This window comes from Stegodyphus dumicola, chromosome 8 (assembly GCF_044657685.1).
Source record: "Stegodyphus dumicola isolate Sdum_Otavi_A_Nest chromosome 8, ASM4465768v1".
NCBI classification, from domain to species: Eukaryota; Metazoa; Arthropoda; class Arachnida; order Araneae; family Eresidae; genus Stegodyphus; species Stegodyphus dumicola.
The window spans coordinates 175,732,008-175,752,940 of record NC_140775.1 but is presented as its reverse complement, the minus strand read 5'-3'; the positions used below and the strand labels follow the sequence as shown (position 1 = coordinate 175,752,940).

At 34.5% G+C, this 20,933-nt stretch overlaps 1 protein-coding gene and 1 non-coding gene across 3 annotated transcripts in view; both read left to right on the top strand.

The window, feature by feature from the left end:
- Positions 1 to 20,933, top strand: part of LOC118186705 (uncharacterized) — a 1,213,074-nt gene that overhangs the window by 570,955 nt on the left and 621,186 nt on the right. The gene's annotated exons all lie outside the window — the stretch shown is intronic.
- On the top strand, positions 2,958 to 3,030 carry TRNAK-CUU (transfer RNA lysine (anticodon CUU)). The gene has a single exon. It is a non-coding gene; the product is annotated as a tRNA-Lys (tRNA).

Sequence of the window (20,933 nt, the reverse complement as noted above, 5' to 3'; positions counted from 1 at the left end):
TAGCAGTCCTATATACAAAATTTCACCGTTCTGAGGCTACTCGTTTTTGAGTTATGCGAGATACGTACGTACGTACATACGTTCGTACAGACGCCACGAAAAATTCTCTTCAGAATTAATTTTAAAGCAGTTTTATGATTTTTCTGAAGGAAAAGAGTATTTTATTCTGTCCTTACGTACAGATATCACGCAAAAACATTGTTAAATTGCATTCGATAGCGGTCACAATGGATATTTTCGTTGAAATATGCTGCCTGAAACTTTTCGCGATTACAATACTTCCTTTTTACTTCGTACAAGGAAGTAAAAAGGACTGCTTTGGCCTAGAACGAATAAGTCTTTCAACTCATAATAGGAATTTGAGGTTAGAAACACTATTGCAAACACGCCACCCTGCACAACTCCACCCTCGGAGGAAGTCCTCCCAAAATTGTCGTCACGCATCTGGCTAATGGGTAATTTGATTGGAACCCAACTGATGCACACCCTCTATTTATCTCACCTCTTGGCGGATACGAGGAGATGTTGAGGGCAGATGAGCATCTTCCGCAACCCCCGGAGACCCGTGGGGTCGGAGGAAATCTCCTCTGCCACCCCGCTCCTTCGCGAAACAATGGATCTATTCTTCCTCCCCGATCGGACCACGGGTTCATCAAGGACGATGCTCTGGAGCAATCTTAATTCCAACCGAGGCAATCAGTGCTGAGAAAAGGGGATGTTGTGATGAGGATCTTTATTTTAACTTCATGGGTAACATTTATCCTACCTCTTTGATGTCAGGGCTTTGAGGCCAGTGTTGGTTATTTTCATGGTGGCGACTTTTAGCCACACTACTAATTGAATCGGCTTTGTGCGGGGATTATGTCGATGTGTGAATAGACTGCGGTCAATATAGAAAGGTAATCACAGATGTTAGAATAGAAATACCATTCTGAGTAAGTTCTGTATACAAAATTTTTTTTCGTGTTAAACTTCTTCCTCGATGTGTTGAAATTAATAGACTAATACATTCTGTAAAAAATTTCTGACAATGAAATGCTTATTCCTTTTACTTTATGTTAAGTGGGTATCTTATAAAAAAGATCGAGTTCTTTAGGAATTAATTAGAATACGGTATTTGCAACGGTATTGGTAAGCAAATCTGGTCGATATGAATTTCTTCTTTGTTAATTGAGAAATTTATCTAAATTCAGTTTTAATAAAAATTACCGAATTGATATATTCAATATTTGTAGACCCTATGGGCAGTAATATTTTGCAGCTGCATAAAAATCACTTGATAATTATCAGAGATCTTTTGCGATCGCTTTCTTTCCTAGATGAATGATTTAATAATTCCACAGCGTTTTATCATACGGAAAATTTTGTTTCATCATAAGGCATCTTATTTCAACTTTCAGCTCCTTGAGCGTCGTTCAATTTACCCTTTCTCTTATTTTCTCTTAAAACAATTTTAGCATGTCAAATTAAAATATGAAATCTTATATGAAAGTCCCCCCAATTTTATTCTAGTTCCTTCAAAACTTTAGGATCATTCTTCGAACTAATGCGAAAGTTGAAATTTCAAAGCATTAAGAGATAATATTGTTGCTGCTATGGTTTTATAAATGTTTCTTTAAAGAAGAAGACCACATGAAAAGGAACATTTGACAATTAACTCGGCTTGAGATTATTATTAAATCGGTATTTTCTCCCTTCTTCCGTCATGCCTTCGGGATGTAAAGGTAGCACACTCGGCGCGTATTCGAGAGTTCCTGGTTCGAGTTCCAGGGAGGACATTGCTAATTTTCACGTCTCCTGGTTTAAAAAAAAAAAAAAAAAAAAAAAAAAAAATCTGAAATGTTTCAGATTTTAAATTACGTCCAAAGGGGCGTTTTTTTAACGTTTTGAGTGTTACCTTTATTTATTAAATATCATGTTCTTTGCACTTAAACCATAAAATTCAGTTCAAGAGCAATATCGCAAAATAATGTTAAATTAAGCATATCTTTAGAATTTCCGATATACACAGTCTCGCGAGCTGGAGATAAAAGTATTTTTTTTTTTTTTATATATATATATAACGTTGCCATTTCTCGCTTTTAAAGCATTGAGTTTGTAAATCAAAAATTCGTTAAAGTTTTACAAAATATAAAATCTATAATAAAATAAATTCCAAATTTGGGATTTCAGATGCCCATATTCGCAGTAGGATTTCGTCATTCAAAATGCGATGGCTCTATGTACCATTGTTTTATCACAATGCGAGAAATAGACAATCATTTATGCAGATTTTTCATTATTTAATTTCTTCAAATATAATGCAGGACTCTAACATTTTGTGGCAACAGTTTGAAAAGTGAACCGACGTTTATGAGTCCGACGCAAAATCGCAAAACGTAAACAATAGTCCTTCAGGGACAAAGCCCCTTTGGACTAAAAGAAAAACTTAATGACTCTACAGAAGAAATAATTGCTTTTACAGGTAGTATAGTCGACTGCAAATAAGTAAGCCTAAATTTTTCTTAATACAAAATGAATATTGAAGATCACCAAAAGCATGCCTTCGTGGTGCAGTGGTCAGCACGCTCGACGAGTATTCGAGAGGTTCGAATCCCGCGAACGGGCTGGCTGCATGGGTGTTTTCGTGGTTTTCCCCATGTGTAACGTGTATACGAGCCACTTTCCCTTAAAAAGCCCTCCACGAAGGCATCGCTCCCTTAAGGCAAATATCCCTCGAGTGCTTTGCCGTAATCTAATAAACCAAACCATACCAAACCCTGGTTCGAGCCCCGGTGAAGACATTGCTCATTCTTCATGTCTCCTGCTTGAAAATACGTAATGTCTCTACACTGGCGCCCGAACTAAAAGGTGGGGAATGATGATTCTTCACCACCAGGATTTCGCGATTGGGCCCCTAATCCCCAGTCGCCCTCTAAAAAGGGGGAGTAGATATATTTCTCCCGCCTTCTTAGCATGCCTTCGTGGTGCAGTGGGCAGCACGCTCGACGCTTAATCTAGAGGTCCGTGGTTCGAGTCCCGGCGAGGGCATTGCTCATTTTCCATCTGTCTTGCTTCGAAATATCTTAATGCCTCCACAATTGCAGAAATGTTTGTAACAGTCCGAGTCTCAACTCAGCTGTTATTCTAACACAACTACACATATTAAAAGCATTCCTGGGGGGAGGGAGAGTTTAGCATTTATGAACTTTCCAGAAAATCATTTCTAGAGTTTCGAAAAGATTTCTGGAAACCGTTTGAAATTCCCGTAGTTGGATAGAAACCGTCTGATGCTGCGAAGGCCTGGTAATGTGGTTCGTGTCACCTCTGGTTCTTTTAAACTATCCTTTCAGTTCTACAAAATAATACGTGAATCAAACACAAGTTAACGTAATAAATGGTGCCAAATTAAAAAATTAAGTAAAATATGCAATAAAATTAGCATAAAATTACCATGGAAGAACCAAATAAATACGTAATTGCAGGAAATGGAATTAAACCAAAGAAAAAAATGCATAAAAACCTGACCATTACAAATAAATGAACCCAAATATTTACATAAATCATAACAGTTTGCTCATTAAACAATAAAGCAATATTACATAAATCATGCACATGTGTATAAGCATATTTTATTATTTACTTAAACGTATACATATATATTTGCTGATAGACAAGCTAATGTGATATTTTCTTCTGCTCAACCATTTTAATACCTTCAAACGGATAAATAGGAAGGAAATAAGTGTAATCATTTCATTTCTAATTAATTTGCTCCTGCCGTTAGAATACTTAAATGTATCTCAAGGAAAATTAGCTTTCCCAATCTGTTATTGGACATAAAGTGTGCTGCCAAACAGAAATAAATACATAAATAAATATGAAGATTGTTGGAGAATATTTATGGAAAGTTCATCGAATAACCTCGTTTGTATAGACATCGAGTAAAGTATGTAGAGAAAATAATTCCCGCCCAGCAACTGGAAGAAGATCAGTTTTTATGGCGATCGCTCAAGAGGCGGTTTCGTGGAACAAGATGCAAAAATAATTTATGATCACCATTCTCTTTTCCGATGTGAATTGCTTTTGTGTTATACATCTTATTTTTCGAAGAGTATTGATTCATTTCGAAATCATTCTTCGCTGCTTTATGAAAAGAGGGACCATATGCCAGTTTTAAAGGGATTTATAAAGACTTGAATGCATTTGTTTGAAGCATTGACTAGAGAACAAGGATATCTCTGCAAAACCACTCAAGTGCAATTCTTTTGCTTATACATTTTAATGCAAATATTTGTAGTTGTATAATATATCCCAAATGACCAGGTAAGGGTTAGCTTTAATCTATCCTAAAAAAAAAAAAGTTAATATTGTTTATACTTGAACGATAAAAAGGTACTGAAGCGAATACGATGAACTGAATACGATGAACGAACCAAATCATATCAGTTATCGTGATGCATTCTATCAACGTGGGCTTTTATTCATGTACCAGATGCTTAATGTCTGAACAACATCAAATATTATCACACTTGTTACTATATCCATAAAATACAACATTTAATTTCTCTTAATTTAATTTAAACATTTAATTTCTGCTCAGATTTTTGATGTTTTTGTGACTTATCGCACTTTTATGACAGCAACATCAAAACAAGCCAATGAAATTCATCGTGGAAAATGTGCGAGATTGCATCTGTCGTTGGCAACAGCCTTGAGCACTCATATAGGTAACAGTACAACACTGCTCATTACCCCCCCCAGTTTTGATGAAGCGCAAATCGAGGCGACGAGCCCGAGGGTATACCATCCCTCTTCCCGTACTACTAACCTCTCGAGAGGACTTTCGGCTCGCCATATATTTAGAGTGCCCCCATGTCGCGGCTATACATTTACAAACTTGAGCAACCACCAAACTCCAAACCACTTGAGCATCCTACAATGACAGTAGGACTTTCTTCAGTTCCGCTCTCAATTTTAATGGAGAGGACACACCGAGGGGACGCGTCATGGGCTCTCCCACCGCTCTTCCCCTACCAGAAACTTCTCGAGAGGACTTTCGAATCTTTTTCTGTAATTCGAACCCGGGTCTTTTGTACGACAGTCAGCGTCACTAACCATCTAATATTGCAGAGCGATTAAGTATGTATCAGAGCAGGAAACGTGAAAAATTATTAATGCCCTAGTCAGAATTCGAAATCCGGATCTCTGATTGCCAGACAAGTTATAAGGTATTTCTCCCCCTTCTTTAGCGTGCCTTCGTGGTGTAACGGTAGCACGCTGGGCAGGTATTCCAGAGGTCCGTGGTTCGATTCCCGGCGAGGGCGGTTGCATATTTTTCATCTTTTCTGCTTCCAATTAACCTAATGACTCTACAAGGTATGTTTTAAATTACAGCACAACGGCATTCAGGTAGAAAAGAAAAGAAAATTCCTTACATTCTCTCCTTCTTAAAGGGCAAATGGGGAAGGAGAGACGCCAAATCCAGGTAATGACGAATTATCGTGCACAACATTTAACTCGGGCGTTACTGTAGAGCTATCAAGTGTTTATCGGGGCAGGAAATATGAAAAACCAGCTAAGCTTTTATTCGAATCGAAATCGAACGCTGGACCTTCCGATTACCAGCCGGTTATGCTTCTAATTACTCATGAATCACGCAATTAAAAAAATTCTCTATAATTTTAATCTAAAATATACTGTGAATATTTATCACATGTCCTTCAGCATTTAGAACTTTACTTAGTTTTATTTGAAATTATGATATGTTAATAATTTAACTGTCATACGTGTGGAACACATTCAACATACTAGTGTCTTATATGGTGATGACATGCTAAATAACTCTAAGTTTTTTTATCTTTTTCTGAGACTTTTCGTAAAATTTCTTCATGTATGTAGAGGCATTTAATAAAACGGCCATCTTGGACAATACAGAAAATTGAACGATGTTTAAAGAAGAACCTTGCATTCAAAACGGTTTTATTTGGAGTGAATCCCTACATTCCATAAATTTTTTGTTCTCGCGATAACTAATCGCTTTATCTTTCTAGAGAGAAGCAGTCATGACTAAATTCCACACTTCTTCTCCCAAACTAATCCTTTCGTATTGTTGGTGTAGTATTTTTCTTCTAAGTTATTCACATACACCATCGGACAACATGTTTCTTTTCTTTGTTTCTGACTAGAATATTCTCGACTTATTCCATAACTTTACACTTCAGGCTAATAGTATTTCCAATTTGGTAGCTGCTATTCCAATCAGAATAAAACTTGCGTTGTTGGTCTAAAAAAGAATGATTATTCGTTGTTTTCATCAATAAATGTATAAAGACAAAAAAAAAAAAAAAAAAAAAAAAAAAAAAAAAGATCTGTTTGTTTAAGAGAATTTAGGTATTGATATCAATACCGTCATTGTACTTCGTTTACATTTCTTATCAGCAGGAAAGCTGTTGTTAAAATGCATTGAAGAATTTAACGTTCTCGTTCTGCTTTGTGATAAACTAATTGCCATCCGTAACGAAACAAATGTGGCGATATTAATTATCTTAAATTTATTAACACCAAGGGTGCTATTACTTTGGATTCCCACTTTTTCTGGTCCGTATCACTTTTGTGCTCGAATCACTTTTCGAATAAAAGAATGTTGTTCCCATATATTATTTTAATATGCAGCAAATTTTTAGTATAACGAATAAAAACCCGAATTATGAAAAAGTATGACAACACAAATAAAAGGATTTTATCACAATGTCATTTCCATGTGTTATTTTTAAAGAAATAACAGAACAAATATTAAAAAAAAAATGTATAGCAACATTTAACACCCTATCGGGAATTTGAAAATTATGCTACGTTAAATTATTTTGTGATTTTGCTGATGAATTATATGCATAAATATGAACAAAATGATGTTTAATAAATAAAATTAAAAAGAGAACATTTCAAGTTTTCAGGATCAGATTCAGAAATGTATGTATATATATGCACGTGTATATATGTGTGTATGTGCATAATACGCATACATACGTATATCTTATATATAATATATTCGGTGATTGGTCAAGTGGCATCTGCACTAAGGGTTACGTAAGATCGCATGATTAATTTGAATGACGCAGTTTAGACTTAAGCGCTATTTTTGGGAAAGATAGATGAAGTTCCCAAATGAAATAGAAAATAAAAAAATTAAATTTAGAAGTTTGCTTTTATATTTTTTATCTTACATATACACATACATTTCTGAATCCGGTCCCAATTACAAAAGAGTACTAAATCTTACAATTAAAAAACGTTGATCACTGTATGATTTAGATCAGGTCTTCTTAAACATTTTTAACTCGCGAACCCTTTTTATTATTGAGATTTTTTTCACGACCACAGGACCCCGTAACATTTACGAAAATTTTGTGAGACCCCATAACCATTGCTCAAATCCGACACACGCGTGAGTGAAACTGTCAATTTTTTCACTTGCACTGTAATATACTATTGCAGTTTCAGGTCATTAAATTTAATTTCTAATTTTAAGATATGGAACAATGTGAAAATTTTGACGAAATGATAGCGTCACGTGCAAAGCAAGTAAAATTAACGTTTATGTTATAAAAAGACTGCGTCGAAACGTTTTCGTTTTTCCTTTGTCTGTATTGTCTTATCTTTACCTATTTTCAAATACATTGTGTAAAAATATTTGGTAACTGTAAAATTATTATAAGAAATATCAAAATTGCTAAAATTTTTGACGACCTCCCTGCTGCAGGTGCCGCCAGCCCCATGTGTGTCGCGATCCACAGTTTAAGAAACTCATGTTTAGACAACAAAAAGATTGTGTAACTCATCTTCTGGATACTTTAGGTTATTCTGAAGCAGGAGATGTGAACAATTCTCAATGCCTTCCCCGGGATTCGAACCTGGACCTCTCGAATACGCCCCGAGTGTGCTCTCGTTACACTACGAAGGCACTGTAAAGAAGGAGAAAATGTCTAATACACTACTCCTTTTAAAAGGCGATTGGGGATTAAGGGATCCAATCGTCAAATCCTGGTGATGATGAATTATTGTTCACCACCTTTTAGTTCGGGCGCCCCTTTAGATAGATTAGGTTCTTTAGATAGGGTTGCCACATTTGGCGAGAAATCGCCTATTTGGCTACGAAATTGGCGATATACCATGGACGGATGGAGAACCTTTTGGAACGAATTCTTACCGCTTTAGCCCAGAATGTTCTCGAACACAAGCCGAAAGCTATATAAACCCTGCTGGTCCGCAGTCAGTGCGAATCAGTGTGTGTGCCTCGTGTAGCGAGCTGATAGTCAGCCATTGAGCGAGTGTGTTGAAGTCTAACTTAGCTGAGAGTTGGTCGTCGAGTGCATCGAAAGAGTGTCTTCGAGTATCGCGGTTAGTGCATCGCCGAGAGAGCATGTTGAGCTCCGGGAACGGCTGAACCGAAGAGTCGGGAGCCGTGCCCTGTGTGTCGTCGAGTGCATCACGAGTTGTAGCGTGAAGAGTCTCGAGAGTACGTGGAGTTCCGAGAACAACCGAGCAGAGTCGGGAGCTGGTGCTTTGCAGTGAAGCTTTCTCCCCCGTTATTGCCTGACAGTGTGAAAGCCGTGTCGCTGAACGTGTCAACGTGTTTATAACAGTTCGACGACTGTAAAAGTGATTTTAAGCTATCTGATTAATATTGGTAAATAAAGTGTGTTTCGATACTTCATCAAGTGTCGTCGTTATTCACTCCAAATCTACAAACCCCGTGCGAACGTGAAGGAAGAAAATAACGTAACAACTGGTGTAAGAAAAGAAAAGCGCATTAATATTATCGATGATGATTTATTTATGTGAAAAATTGTACCAATGGGTGGAATTATTAAAACTTACGAGAATGTACCGAAAAATGTTATCGGTCCTTGGAGTAAATCCAGTTGAGAAACAGCGACCTAGAGCCATCAAATATTGATAACGCAGTTCTCCACTAGAATAAGGGCAAATGGATGCCAAAATTTGGATTTTTTTATTAACAAACTCGATGATATTAAAGCGAGCAATGGCAAAACTGTACGGGAGGGGGTATATTTATCTCCAGCGAGCGAGACTGTGTATCGGAAATTCTAAAGATATTGCTCTTTTTAAATATTTTGGGATATTGTTGTTGAATTTAACTTTATGGTTAAATGCGAAGAACACGATATTTAATAAGTAAAGGTAACACACAAAACGTTAAAAAACGCCCTTTTGGGCGTAATATAAAATCTAAATATTTTAGATTTTTTCCCTACCCCTTTAAAAGTCCTGATATTTAAAGAATCCTAATCCTTTGAGTAGCAGTTTGAACTAATTTAAAACAGGTCTTTACAACTCCTTGTTTCCAGTTTCATCTCCAATTATATGAAATATGAAAATCGGGAACTGACGCGACTGCTAAAAATGGAGCACAAATTTTTTGATCAACTAAAAAACAAAATGGGTTTTTAAACAATAAGTTTAATCAGTAGTAAAAGCCGTAACATATTATTTAATGTTAATTAAATAAAGCAACTTTAATCTTATATTGTTTAACTTTTCCATTACCATCGAATTATTTAATCGACAAAAGCCTTGCTATTAACTTGATAAAGCTTCTAAATTACATTATAAGCGTCAGTGTTTCCTAACTGAATAACCAATATTAGTAAAATTTTGCCTTTCAACGAAATTTTTTGATAAGCGTGTCTTTAATAAATTACCAACAAAAAACATAAAGGCGAATAATTAATGATGCGGCGACGTCAATGTTCTTCTTCTATAGGGAAATTGCTGTGTGATTAGGTTATAAAAGTTATTAATTTTGCGTTTGGTTAGCTTAGTTTTAGATATTATTAATACGGGTTAGTAGCGATTTTTTTAAATAGCAGGATAGAGGAAGAAACTTTGAATCTTTATTCAAATAAATAGCTCATCGCACAGGCAAGACAAACAGCTATATATAGCCTAATTGTGAAAAGAAAGAAAACAAATCTTAATATTGTTACGAATAGCAGTTAGATGTTTTGTATTAGTAGAATTGTAATTAAAACTGTTGTACTTCCCCGTACAATGCAGCACGAGACGAATATTAAGCTATGCAGGAAAAGTAAAAATACCCGAGCACATGCATTTGGTTGCAGCCGAAAACATCGCGGACGAAAACGTCGTGGAGAAAACAACGCAAGGCAAAAACGTCGTGCTACAAAACATCGTGGGAGAAAACATCGCAAAGAGAAAACATCGCAGTTCTAAAACATCGTTGTACAAAACATCGTCGTCGAAAATAAAGCGGTTCAAAAACTTCGCAGTTTAAAAACATCGTCGTCGAAAATATCGCGGTAAAAAATAAAGTGTCTACAAAATTATCGCATGACGATAACATCGCAGAGGTGCTTTTTTCAGTTTTTAATAATTGTAAATGGATATTCCCGTAATGATTTGTGAGCGCAAGATGTGAAGGATAATTTTTACTTTCACATTTTTTTTTTATAAACTAATAAATTTTTGCTGAGAAAATAAGAAAACTTAAGCATAGAAAATTAATGCAACTTATATCACTCAATAGAATTTTAAACCGGCATAGGTAACTAAAAAAGGCCATTAATAAATCATTTTTATAAAGTTTTTACTGGTAAGTTTTTATGAAAAGTATAATCTATAAGTTGCATTTAATTTTCTATGCTTAAGTTTGCTTCTTACTTTTTTAAGCAAAAATTTATTAATTAATGAAAAAACGTGAAAGTAAAAATTATCCTTCTTCACATCTTGCGCTCACAAATCATTATGGGAATATCCATTTACAATTAATAAAACCTGAAAAAAGCATGTCTGCGATGTTATCGTCATGCGATGATTTGCAGACACTTTATTTCTTACCGCGATATTTTCGACGGCGATGTTTTTAAACTGCGAAGTTTTTGAACCGCTTTATTTTAGACGACGATGTTTTGTACCACGATGTTTTAGAACTGCGATGTTTTCTCTTTGCGATGTTTTCTCCCACGATGTTTTGTAGCACGACGTTTTTGCCTTGCTTTGTTTTCTCCGCGATATTATCGGCGGACACCCGTGCATTTAACATTTAATAAATGGATATCTCTTTAATTTGTTTTGAAATCAAATAAATGTAATTGACTACTGTGTTAGCTGTAACCGTAATTACATCCTCTTATTGCTTTCCAGAAATCTCGAGACGCAGAAGATGCTAGAAATATCTCAAGTGACCGATTGAAAGCTATAAAAAGCCACAGAGGGAACATCTCAGCTCAGTTACCTAGTTACTGTTAATGCGATTTGTTTAGTTCCGCGCAAACTGAGATATCTGAATTAGCTTTCTCTTTCTCTTTCAACTGCGTTGTATTTTAAGGTTTTTAGTAGTTTAAGGTATAGCTACTGGTTGTGCTGAGTTCTACTGATTATTACTGCGTAAAATTGTAAACACTTGTACGAATATCTCTGAGGAAACGTCCAGCGTTCTGTTATATTTCTTTTGATAAGAAATTTTAATAACCATCGGACTTGTGCATTCAACCTATTACGAACCCGTACGCACGCAGCAATATGTAAACAACATTATAGATCACCACAACTGCTCACAGAGCCACAGTCATTACCGAGAAGCTCAACAGCGTAAATATACTAAGAGTTTCGATCCAACTATCTAAGGGCAACTCATAGCCTTATTTTTGTTAATATTGTTGCGAAATGCCCAGCGGCTGCGAGGTGAGATAGCTTTCCCGCAAAGCAGGTCAAAAACGAAGCTGCTCCAGCGGACGGAAAAAGAAGTCTGCCGGCTGAGCACCGTGAGTCAACGGCGGGCTTAGGGTTACCAGAAAGTGGCAGGGGAAAAATAGATTTGTCGCAAAATCGCCCATCTGCCGATATTTGACGATAAAATTGGCGATATGTCATAGACGGAGTGAACACACTCTAGAACGCATCTTTAGCATTTTTTGCGGAAATATTATCAAAGAAAGGTAGGAAATACTCCCAAAGCTATATATACAATGCCTGTGCGGGGAGAAAGTAGTGTCTTGAACTCAGAGATTAGCTTCAGAGAGAACAACGCGTCGGGAGCTGAACTTTAGAGCTTTGCCGTAAAGCTGTCTTCACTGTTAGAGACTGAAGGCTGTGTTGCTGATAGTTTCAGCGTGTTTGTCGTAGCTTTTCGACAAGTGTAAACGTGTCCTTGGAACTTTCCTGTGTAATAGTGCGAATAAATTGCATTTTGGTGCTTCATCAAGTGTTACCATCAATTACTCCAAATCCACGAAACCGTAGAACGCCACAGTATAGTTCTTATAAAGGAGGGCAAGTACATAAGTTTAAATGAAATGCAGCAAAGAATGTGTGTAATTTAATTGGCCGTAAAAGAAAGTCATGTAATGTCCGCATCAGATTTTTTTTTTTTAAATAACACAACGCGATAACATTTGGTAGCAACAGTTTGGAAAGGAAATCTTACGCAAAAATGATGCGGATAACAAGTGAGTTTCCGGGCTAAATACCGGAAATGCTGGTGCTAATAATAAATGAATGCTTTTCGGGAAAACCGAAAGGGTTCTCCAAAAAATGGGAAATGTAGTTTTGAAAATTTCCTAAAATGTGGTTAGAAGTCGTGAATACGATGATTGTAATACACACACTGCCCAATAAATTAGAAAGCTTTGAGATTTTCATTTGAATGCCTGCTAGAGATGACGTATGCAATTTTTTTATGACGTGAGTTACACGTGGTTAGAATGCTAGCATAACTAAGGTGTAAAAGTGCTTTTCAAGAGGAATGAAATAAAATGAGAAAAACGACAGATCTTTTACTATTCGAAAAAGGGCTTATTGTTGGTGCCCGCTTAGCGGGAGCCTTGATTCCGAAGACAGATGATCCTCTTGGACTCCCAAAGGTTTTCAAATGTTGGAATAAGAACCCGCTGTCCTTCTTTTGAAGACGTAACTGCAGTTCCAACACAGTTTTGCAAGAGAGGGATCGGCGTCGTCTCCGACGAATTGTATGGCAGACCAGAGATTCTATTGTGCTCCAGCTGACGCAGATCGTCAACCAAAGATCTTCCCAACAGATTTCAGCTCGAACTAAGCGCAAAGGATAGGAACGCATAGTCGGGTGCTTATGAGAAAATCACCTATTTCTGCTCGATATGCAAGAATTCGTCTGCAAAGGTGTCGGGAAAGAACACACATGACATTTGCGGATTGGAAACGTGTAATGTGGTCGGAAGAATCACGCTACACCTTATGCTGAACTGATGGAAGACGTCGAATTTGGCGAGAACCATGAAACCATGAAGCCATCTTGCCTTACTCGCAATGTGCAAGGGTCTGGTAGGCGTATCATGATATGGGGCATGTTCTGCTGGCGTTGCCTGGTGTTCCTTGATGGTAAGCAAACAGCCATGAGATACCTAGATATACTGGCAGATCAAATGCACCGTGTAATGTGGCATTTTTACCCTGATGGCGACATCATGGAGGATAATCCAACTATATATCGTGTCAGAAGAGCTCAAAATTGGTTCGCTGAATATCAATCTGACTTCCAACACCTTCCCTGGCCGCGGTATAGCGGGGATCTTAATACCATAGAAAACGTATGAGATAGGGTGGAAAGACACACATCCAGCATTCCGCTCTTCCGTCTAATTTACAAAAATCTAAAAAGCTGTTGATCTTGGGATTCTAATGCATTGGCCAGTGTGTGTATTAATAGTAAAATTTAATCCAATGGTATAATTTTCTTAGTTAGAACTGTGCCTTACTTTCCTGTTAGCCAGATACCTAATGAAAAATACAATTGTAAAAAAAAAAAACATTTCAATAGGGATTAGTTTTCAATTTTTTTCCCTATAATTTACATACAGGCATTAAATGCACAGTGACATATAAAATGATGCAGATACGAATCTCTCACGGTGAATATGAGCTTCGTTTTCTTCTGTTCACTAGGAATATGAAATATTTACAAATCTATAGCGTATATATAATTACAGCGTTTAAAAAAATAGTCTAATAAAATAAAATAATAAATTTAAAGTAGTAAAATGTTATAATTTAATCGTACGTAATTTGAGTATTCGTACATTTTAACGTACTTTTTATAACTTGCTATGATATAAAAATCACGTCATAAAGCTGAAATTCGAATTATAATTTTTTCTTTTACGATTGTGATAAAGGGAAAAAAATCTGAAAGCTTTCGTATTTTATATTACGTCCAAAGGGGCGTTGTTTTTCATTTACACATACATACAGGTACAGGTAGAAGCTAGGCCAGCACCTCCATAGTATCACAGGTAATTGAGGTATTGCTGAACCTAGCTAACTGTTAAACTTTCCACCCCAATTTTGAGGGAGAACACCCCGGGGGGGGGTCCGAGGTTCTCCCGCCCCTCTTTTTTTACCATCAACCACTTGAGAGGACTTTCTGAGATAAATGAGTTCTGGTATTAATAGTGTAAGCAAATCATATTGAGAAAAGACTGTCCTTGAAAAGTTCGACAACTGGTGCTTCCAAAAGCAGAAATGTAAGAATAAATGTCTAAGGCGGAAGGTGTAATAAGCAAGTCTTTGGGACTCTCCATCAGCATTGCGTAGATAAATGAAACTGTTGGAACATTAAAATGAAATGAAATGAAATAAAAAAAAAATAAATAAATAAAAAATAAATTTAAAAAAATACACATACATACACGCTTCGAAAGCATTTGAGCTAACGACATTTTGGATTTAAAATATTTAAAAGCAGCATATCTTTAGACTTTCCGATAGATATCTCGCGCGCTGGTGATAAAAATGTTTTATCCCGCACAGTGTGTTGCCGCTGCTCGCTTTGAAATTGTTGAGTTTCTTAATCAATATTCGTTACAGTTTAAAAGACAGGAATAACTAATAAAATTCGAAATTCAAGGTTCGGGTTTCCAAGTGTCCATATTCGGGTGGAGGACTACGTTACTCAAAATTTGATGGCTCTAGGTATTGCTGATTTTTCCATTTCGAGAAATATGCATACATTCATGCAGATTCTTCATTTTTTAATTTCTGTAAATGTAATACAGAAAGGTACTATTTGGTGGCAACAATTTGAAAAGTGGTACAGCCGTTTATAGTGACTCGATACAAACTTCCGTTTCGAGATGAATATCCGTTTGGGGCTAAAAACAAGTCGCATTTTTTTATGAAGTTGCGGCAGACTGTTTATTTTACTTCAGTATGTTGGTTCTTAAATTTAATAAAATTAACTTTACATTTAACTATATATAATTAAATAAAATTAAAAATTAACTTTACATTATTAAATAAAATTAACTTTACATATAACTTTATTAAATAATAAAGTAAGATTTGTAATTTACATCTGAATAAAAAAATTATCGCATAATTTGCAAAATCTTATTAAAATGCAACGAAAATATTTTGTCCCTAATTATGGTATAATTTATGCATTTTCGTTGTTGCTATTCTTTCTTTCATTTTATATGTTTAATATATTGCTGAGTTACGCTCATTGAAATTCTCATCAACTAAGAGGCGTTAAAAAGACTTTAAATAAACGGAATTTATTCTTAAAATAATGTATTATTATTTAATGAGGAAACGAAGAACGTTTGTGACTTGTTTGCATGTAATGAAGCCCTTTTTAACTTTGTTTTAATATTTGTCTTTCCTTTTACAGGTAAGTGAAAATAAGACATTTGAAGAAGGTGATTGGCATAGTAAGTTTAAATTTCCTCGTTGTGTTTCTTTCAATTAATATTTATATATACATTGAATACTAATTATTTAGAATGTAGTGAAGTTAGTGCCTGGTAAACTTCTCATTCAAATCTAAATTATCGTATATGCATTTTTACTTAAAGAAAAAAAGAATTTAAAAAATAATTTAAAAATAAAGGTGGAGATTTTTTCACCTTACGAAATGAAGAGTAATTATGTTAACTAAGCAGTTTAAATGTTTATAATGAAACAACCAATTCAATAAAAATGATTTTGTTTCATTGTTTCTTCTTTTATTAGAAAGAAGTTTTTAATCAAAAAATTTCTTTTCATTCTACGTGTATTTTGTTAAATTTGATATTATCTTAAGTGCCGATTATTGCTTTGGCAGATGTTATTAAATTCCTACTATTAGCTCAAACTCTCTCTATATCTTGTTCAAATTTCAGTCGTTAATAAAATAATTTTTATTCATCCACTCAAGTTCAATTGGTGTATTTAATTATGGCAAAGCACACTAGGACTACCTGCCTAAGGGGAGGGATGCCTTCGTGGAGGATTTAAGGAAAATTGGCTCGTATATACATTACACATGGGGAAAACCACGAAAACACCCGTGCAGCCAGCTCGTTCGCGGGATTCGAACCTCGGACCGAACTACCATTGTTCAGCGACTTTACCTCTCGGCCGCTGGTGGGCCCACCGAAGTTCAAATACATTTTTTTAAACTTCTAGTGGATGGCACTTGATGTTAATACAGTTTTTTTCACATATTAAAATTTTTAAAAAATTTTTAATTTAACTTTTTCTGTATTTTTAAATTTTTTTTGGTGACCTAAGTAGGAACTGACTTAATTTTTTTCATTTAATTCATTATTAATTAATTAATTTTCAATCGTTAAGAAAATACTTTTTATTCATCCACTCAAGTTCAAATATGTTTTTTTTTAAACTTGTAGTGGACGACACTTGATGTTAATGCAGTTTTTCCACAGAATAAAAACTTTTTAAATTTTCGGTTTTCAATTTTTTTTTAAAATTTTTTTGTTGACCTAAGTAGTTGACTTTAATTTTTTTTATTTAATTAATTATTAATTAGTTATTTTTTAATCGTTAATAAAATACTTTTTATTCACTCAAGTTCAATTATATTTTTTTAGACTTCTAGTGGATTACACTTGATGTTAATACAGTTTTTTCCCATTTAATATTTTTTTGTATTTTTAAATTTTTTTTTGTTAAATTTTGACCTAAGTAAAAATTAACTTTTTTTTTTTTTTTAATATTACTTATTTATATTCAGTGGTTTCGAACTCAAACTGCATGCGGGACAAATGCATGATCTCAAATGCTAAGCCGAAAGTTTTAACCAGAATGAGAAAAGAAACATTTTTTTAACTTCCCTTTTGGAAGTAATGGAAGTACTGTCATAGCGAAAATTTTGAGGTAGCATATTTCAATAGAGATAATCTTTGTGACTGTTTCCGAATCCATTTGGACTGTTTTTTTTTTATTATTATTATTATTTATTTTGTACGTACAAATAGAATAAAGGACCCTTTTTTCCCCAAAACGCTTTGTAAAATGAATTTAAATTGGGTTGTTTCGTGACGTCTGTTATACATAAGTACGTACGACATGCATAGCTCAAAAACGATTAGCCCCAGAACGTTGAAATTTTTTATACGAAACTGATTTTTGTTTACTACTTCAATTCCTACATTTTGTAACTTTAATTGCCCTTCAGAAGACACCGGCTTTAATATTTGCATTTGCGATTAACATGCGACAATTTTACTACCCTATACAGTCTAAAATCTAATCATTTTATTAATTATTTATTAATTTATTTATTAATTACATTTGATTTTAACCGCTTAGTTTTTTAATCAATAATGGAGAAATTGAAAGTTATTGAATATCTTACGTCTTTTATGATGGAAAGTAATTATCATATGGTAGATAAGAGTTTTTAGTCCAAAGAGGCAATTTACCCAGAAGGAGTATTAATTTCGTTTTGGCATTTTGCGTTGTTTCACTTTTCGAATTGTTGCCACCAAATATTGTCACTCCGTATTATATTTAAAGAAATTATGTAATGAAGAATCTGCTGCATAAATGTATGTATGTTTCTCGCATTGTGATAAAACAACGGTACCTATAGGTACCGACCTATAGGTACCGTAAAATTTGATGGGTTTATAAACCCATATAATTTATAAACCCGTAAAATTTGATGGGTTTATAAACCCATCAAATTTTAATTTACGTAATCCTCCTGCGAATATGGGCATCTGGAAGCCTAAATTTGAAATTTGGAATTTGTTTTATTATCGATTTCATATTTTGTAAAACTTTAAAGAATTTTTGATTAACAAACTCAAGGATTTCAGAGCAAGCAATGGCAACTTTGTATCGAAAAAAACATTTTTATCTCCATCGCGCGAGACTGTGTATCGGAAATTCTAAAGATATGCTCATTTTAAAATTATATTTGGATATTGCTCTTGAACTGAATTTTATGGTTTAAGTGAGAACATGATATTTATAATAAATAAAGGTTAAAAAAACTCCACCAAATGTTTAAAAAAACGATGTTTAAAATCTAAAACCGTCCAGTTTTTTTTTAGAAATGGTAATATATTGCTTTTAAATCGCTGAAATTGTTAAAAATATTTCTTTAAATTCTTACAGAGCATAAAATATCTTCTAGTTGTCAGTAGGTGCCATTCAACACATTGGGATTCGGAAGCTTTGTTAGTCCTAATATTTTAAAATTAAATTAAGTAAAAAGACAAATTTAAAATTCAGGCTTTTAAATACATGTTCGGGTGGAAGAATACTAATACTTAAAATTTGGTGTCTTTGGTTGCCTCGGAATAATCTCTCAGAAATAAATTCGGATTGCTCCTGCTTTTAACTATTTATTACCCAATATTTTACTAAAATTAAACTATAACTGAAAAGCCAAATTCATAATATAACTTGAGCAAAAACTAAGCTTTATGTATGTAAAATATGTTTTTGCTAATTGCGCTATAAAATCTAAGAATACGATATATGTCATATTACCTCTCAATTCGGCTTCTTGTATTATGCATAATTACTACAAACACTACATCAGATAAAACGAACCTACTTCCGAGTTTGTTCACATACAGATTAACATTTATTTTCCTAATCCTCACAAATTGAATTACGTGAAGCATCTTTAATAAAGCTTAGGGTATGATTAATCAAAACTCCATTCAATTCAAAATTCCCCGTTTCTGTAAAGGAAGCAAAAAAATTGCTAAAACACTGAAAGAGCGGTGTGCACTCTTGTGGACATCCAAAAATCATTAGCGAAAGAAGACTTATAATGGCCGACGCAATTCACCAAGTCTTACAATGAACCGGTTAATTCCACTAATATGCTCTGGACTTGAGAGACGTTTCCATTTTGAAAAATATTTCTATTTCCCGCAAAATCTTATCACGAACAATAAAATATCTTTCGAAAGGCGACCCCTCTCTTCCCTCCTTTTTGCCATTTTACCCCTGCCGGAAGAAAAGAATTTCATTTCTTCTCGCTAATATTTAAATTTGAAATATGACCTCTAGTTACATCCTTGACATCTGCAAATCCATCTTACTGCTCCAAGTCAAACAAAAGGACAGATAGAGGAGAAATAAGTTCACCCTGGTAGAGCTCTTTAGCAAGAGATAGGGTCTATCGTATATGACACAAAGCTATTAATTTCCCAAGAGTCTTTCTGTAAGTCTTTTTCTTTCGTCTCTTCTTAATGTATCTCTTCTTCCGTTCTTATGGTTAGGTATATATATGTTGGTGCTTGTGGTTGCCTGTTAACACAATTGGGAGTTTGGCTTTAGGTTAATTTGGAGGCTGTCAAATGATTTGGATATTTCTATGCTAATGATGCGCTGTTTTGCCTTAATAATGTGATGGTTATCGTTGCCCTTTAAGTATGATAAAGTTTGTTGTTATAACTATCCACTTGAGAATAGCGAAGATGATTGATAAATACAGATTGATCCAAAAGTCGTGTACTTCAAAATTTCAAAGAATGTAGAAATTCCGATATGGATATTAATGGAAAATCGTTTCAATGGACGACACCCCTATACAGTTAGACGTAATATAATCACTTGAAATTTCAGTGACAGGTTAAGCTGTTACATTTAAAAACTGTTTGTTTGCTGTAATGGCTTTTTCCAAGTAAAGCGAATTTTTAGGATTGAACGTTAATAGATGAGTTTTCCCAAACAAAACGAATTTTTAGGATTGAGCATTAATGGATGAGTTTTCACAGGCAAAACGAATTTTTAAAGATTGAGCATCAATAGACGAGCTGCCTAGTCGGGAAATTGGTTAGTAACTCTGAATGCCGTACCGAAGGGTTCGAGTTCGTATTCCGAAGAAGGGAATGGACGTAATTTGTCCTTCTTTTCATAGAAGGCGACAGTGGCCCACCAATTAGGTGCCTCGATAATAAAGAGACCACTGCGTCCGGTTTTAGTACTGGCCTTGCTTATAAACTTCTAGACCCCGCCATTGGAACAAGCAAACAAACAAAAAGCCTTTATAGATAAGTCTTTCCAAATAAAACGAATTTTTAAGATTGAATATTAATAAATGGGATTTGTAAGCAAAACAATTTTTAGTATTGAACATTTAAAGGTGAATTTTGCCAAGAAAAATGAAGTTTCGGTATTGAACCTTAATAGATGAGATTTACCAAGCAAAATAAATTTTTAGAATTGAACATTAATAGACGATTTCTCCCAAGGGGCACGAAATTTTAGGATTGAGCATTAATAGGCGGATTTTCCCAAGGAAAAAAAAAATTTTGGATTGAACATTAAAAGATAAATTTTCCCAAATAAAACGAATTTTGAAGATTGAATATTTATAGATGAGTATTTCCAAGCAAAACGAATTTTTCAAATTGAATATTTATAGATGAGTATTCCCAAACGAAACGAATTTTTCGGATTGAATATGATTAGATGAATAGTCCCAAGCAAAACGAATTTTTCGGATTGAACATTAACAGATAAGACTTATCAAGCAAAATGATTTTTTTGTTGGATTGAACATTAACAGATGAGTATTCCCAAGAAAAACGAATTTTTAGGATTGAACATTAATATATAAATTTTCCCAAAAAAAAAACGAATTTTGAAGATTGAATATTTATAGATGAGTATTCCCAAGCAAAACG